Here is a 5,183-nt window from a genome sequence, read left to right on the forward strand (position 1 = left end):
GCGAAAAATCCGTGTATGACAGGATAAAATGAGCGACTTGGTGGGTCTATCAACAATGACCCAAACCGAGTCTTTCTTATTCGAGTCAATGGTAACCCGGACACAAAGTCCATTGTTACTCGATCCCATTTCCATTCGGGTATCATGATCGGTCAAGTAATCCCGATGGCACTTGATGTTCCGCTTTCACTTGTTGACATATCAGACACCTTGAAACAAATTCAGAAATGTCTCGTTTCATACCGGGCCACCAAAATTGGCGTTTCAGGTCATTGTACATTTTAGTACTACCCGGGTGGATTGACATTCGACTACAATGGGCTTCATTTAGAATTATTGAAATAAGTTCCGAATTCTTTGGAACACACAGACGACTTCTGAACCTCAAACAATCGTCATCATCAATTTGAAACTTTGATTCCTTGTTCAGAACACACTCAGCCCGTTTTGCAAGCAACTCCTCATCAACTTTCTGAGCTTCCTGAATTTGATGAGCCAACAATGGTTTGGCCTTTAATTCGGCTACTAACACATTGTCGGGTAGAATAGACAAGTGTACATTCATCGCTCGTAAAGCAAACAGTGATTTCCGACTTAAGGCATCTGCAACCACATTAGCCTTTCCCGGGTGATAATCAATGACGAGTTCATAATCTTTTAACAACTTGAGCCATCGTCTTTGTCGCAGATTTAAGTCTCTCTGAGTCATCAAATATTTGAGACTTTTGTGATCCGAATACACATGGCACTTCTCACCAAATAAGTAATGTTGCCATATCTTTAAGGCGAACACGATGGCAGCCAATTCGAGATCATGGGTTGGATAAATTTTCTCATGTGGCTTTAATTGTCTCGACGCATAGGCCACAACTCGACCTTCTTGCATCAATACGCAACCTAACCCAAGTAGGGAGGCATCACTATAGATGACAAACTCTTTGCCAGATTCGGGCTGTACTAGAACTGGAGCTTTCGTCAAATGGGTTTTTAATTGGTGAAACTTTTCGACACTTTTCCGTCCATTCAAATTTGACACCTTTCGAAGCGGTTTTGTCATGGGTGTGGCTATCATCGAGAATCCTTTTACAAACCGTCGGTAGTAACCGCAAGCCCAAAAGCTCCTAACTTCGGTAACATTCCTTGGAGGTTTCCAATTGACTATGGTCGAAATTTTGTTCGGGTCCACCACGACACCGTCACGGACACCACGTGCCCCAAAAGCTAACCTCTTTCAACCAAAATTCACATTCTTGAACTTTGTGTATAATCGCTTATCTCGTAAGATTTGCAACACTAGCCTTAGGTGTTCAAAGATGTTCGGTTTCATCTCGAATAGACCAAAATGTCATCGATAAATACAATTACGAGCCGATCCAAGTATGGCCTGAAAATTCTATTCATTAAATCCATAAACACCGTAGGGCATTAGTGAGCCCAAACGGCATCACCAAGAATTCGTAGTGACCGTACCTTGTTCTAAAAGCGGTTTTGGTATGTCCGATTCTCGGACCCTCAACCGATAGTATCCCGACCTCAAATCTATCTTTGAAAACACCGAGGCTCCCTTTAATTGATCAAACAAATCGTCAATTCGTGGCAACGGATATTTATTCTTTATCGTCACTTTATTGAGTTGACGGTAGTCGATGCACAACCTCATGCTTCCGTCCTTCTTTTCACAAACAATCCGAGCGCCCATGGAGAAAAAACTCGGTCGAGCGAAACCTCTATCCGTCAATTCTTGCAATTGAACCTTCAATTCCTTTAACTCCGTTAATGCCATACGACACGGAGCTATTGAGATCGGCGTAGTGCGGTACAACCGATGTCAATTCCACTTCTCGAACCGGTGGCAATCCCGGTAACTCCTCCGGAAAAACATCTGAATACTCACAAACCACTGGTACCGATTCGAGTTTCTTTTCCGTCTCTTTACTTTCCAACACATACGCAAGGTATGTTTCACACCCCTTTTTCACATATCTCCGAGCGGTCATAGAAGATATTATCGCTGGCACTCCTTTTAAATCGATGAGACTCGACTCGGACTACCTCATTATTTGCACTCCTCAAAACAATGGTTTTCCTTTTGCGATCCACCTTTGCATCATGTACGGTCACCAATCCATACCAAGAATAACATCGAATTCATCAAATGGTAGAAGCATCGGATCGGTAGGAAAACAGATTCTCGAATTATTAGGGGCATCTCTTGCACACTTTATCAACGAGTACGTATTGACCCAAAGGGTTTGACACTCGAATTACGAACTCGAGAGACTCAACGGTAGAGTCTTCTTGGATGCTAAAGTTTCACATACATATGAATGAGTAGAGCCGGGGTCAATCAATGCAATCACACTAGTATCAAAGAGAGTAAAAGTACCATGATAACGTCGGGGAGGATGCCTCCTCTCGTGCGCGGATGGCATATGCTCTAGCAGAGCTCGGGTCTCGAATCGAACAGCCAGATCGGTGGCTCCCCTCCGATTACCACCCCTACCTCCTGAAACCCTCGGGGTCTACCTCTAGTCGTCGCCCCACTAGATCTCGCACCTTGCATCTTATTCTTCTCATCTAGCTCGTGCAATCCCTAATGAAGTGGTCCTTGAACCACATCCGTAATGAGCAGGTTAACAGACTTACCCCAACATTCACCTAGGTGTCGTCTTCCACATTGGGGACATTCAGGTCTCTCTTGACGATTATTGCCCACACTAGCTATCGATGTAGCTCGAGTCCGTCAATGGTCGGGCTCTAATGGAAATTTCATGATCGCCTCGACTTACTAGCGTCCTCCACGAACCTCTTTACGATCGAGAACAGAGCTTTACTCGTTGATCTTTTACGGTAATCTCTTGCTTCAAATTCAGCCTTCTTCTTCTCCTTCCCAAGTTCTTCCGCCTTGCGTGCTCGTTCGACTAGTGTCACGAACTCCTTTATCTCCAAAATTCCCACTAGTAACTTTAACTCTTCATTCAATCCTTCTTCAAATCTTTTGCACATAGCAACCTCATCAGCCACACACTCCCGAGCATACCGACTAAGTCTTACGAACTCATGTTCAGATTCGAGATCTGATCATCGGCCTTGCTTGAGTTCCAGGAACTCCTTACGCTTCGATCGATGAACCGTTGACTAATATATTTCTTCCGAAATTACTTTGAAAGAAATCCCAAGTAACTTGTTCCTTTGGGACTATGGAAATCAAGGTCCTCCACCAATAGTAGGTGAGTCTCGCAACAAAAATATCGCACACTTAAGACATTCATCGGTGTGCATGACAGTTCATCAAACACTCTAATGGTGTTATCAAGCGAACTTCGGCCCTTTCGGCATCGTCGGTAACTATGGCCTTAAACTCCTCGCCCCACGCTTCCTAATCAAGTCCACGGTGGTTTACTCAGCCTCAGGATCGATGAATCGATGGCATCACGGGCTCTTGGGGTGGATTATTTAAATTCGGGAATGGTTGGACACCGGATTGGTTCGGGCATATTCGCGACCCACTCATTCATCATGGTGAAGAAGGCTTGTTTCGCCCCTTCATTTTGATTATTCGCGGATGACCGAGGCTCAACAGCGGTGTCCCTTGTGCAGGAGCAGCCGCTACACTTTCAACGTCATCCGCCAAGGGTCTCTATCCCGGGTTCCATCGCTAATCAAAACAAAAATTTCAACCGTCAGAAGTCATCACATTATTAAGCACTAACAATTTGGCATGTATAGCTAGACTCACACGCTCTATGGTAGTCCTAGAACCGACTAAACCATAGCTCTGATACCAATAAAATTGTAACACCCTAACTCGTGACCGGCGCCGTGTCGGACACGAGGGTTAACGCCAAATCCTCTCAAGATACCAACCAATTTGACATTACCAGTCAGGCTGGAAAACTGCGTCACCGTCGCCTTAAAAATCATATCTCGAGTTTCAAAACTCGGAAACTGGTTTCGTAAATTTTACCTGAATTTAGACTCATATACCCATCCATGGATTTATTTTTAGAATTTTGGGTTGGGCCAATTGGTACAGTTTATTAGTTAAAGTCACCCATGTTACAGGGATCGACTGCTCTGACCTTCGCGCATTACAACTTGAATATCTCTCTGTACAGGGCTTTAATACTGGTGCCGTTTGTTTCTAATGAAACTAGACTCAAAATGGAATCTGTAAATATAAGACATGACTCCTAATTCTTTCTGGATAATTTATGGTAAATTTTCAAAGTCGCGACAGGGGACCCAGAAACCGTTCTGGCCCTGTCTCACGAGAACTTTAATATTTCTCAGTATACTGCTCATATGGTCGTTTCGTTTCGTCCATATAAAAATAGATTCATCAAGGTTCAGTTCCATAATTTACTCACTATTTAATTATACTTCTACTATTTTTAGTGATTTTTCAATCTCATCTCACTGCTGCTGTTCGCAACAGTTACTGCAGTAGACTATGCCAATTTCATGAATTTTTCCTTGGCCTTAATCATCCATCATACATGACACAAATTATGGCCACCTTATCAAAATTTGAGTTTCTAAGACTCGTGGCTATAGGTTCTAGCATCCCACTCGATGACCACATAGGCCATTTTCGCATGGCTTAAAGTTTACAACCCACAATTCGACAAAATATAATAGCCTATACATGCCAAATGTTCTTCAACAACAAAAACAATACCACAAGATTTCAGCCGGTATGATGACTTCAACGACGGTCCCGATCACGCAAACAATACGAGTCCGAGAGACCTAAAATGGGTGACAAGAAAAACACCTAGTGAGTTTACAACTCAGTAAGTCATAAGCATTCATCAATCCACTGATAAAGTTACTACTACATGTACAACAAATGAGGCTAGGTACTCGTCCATATCGAATCTATACCATAATACCTCGGACCTTTCGGTCCAATCTCGTACCAATTCATACATCCACATTTCATATTCTACACAACAAGATAATCGAAGCATTTTTACACATTAACTCATTTTCCAGCACAACCATACAATTTCAATCATCACATAGATTTAAGGCTTACCAAATTCAACCCCAAGCATGAACGTATTCTCTATTCGTCATGAGCTCGAGGTACTTACCCGATCCGCTGTCCATACTCAATTCAATGGAGACACACCCTCCATATATATAGAGTACGCACACACAGTGCTTACTACTCGATT

Source organism: Gossypium arboreum, chromosome 3 (genome assembly GCF_025698485.1).
Source record: "Gossypium arboreum isolate Shixiya-1 chromosome 3, ASM2569848v2, whole genome shotgun sequence".
NCBI lineage: Eukaryota > Viridiplantae > Streptophyta > Magnoliopsida > Malvales > Malvaceae > Gossypium > Gossypium arboreum.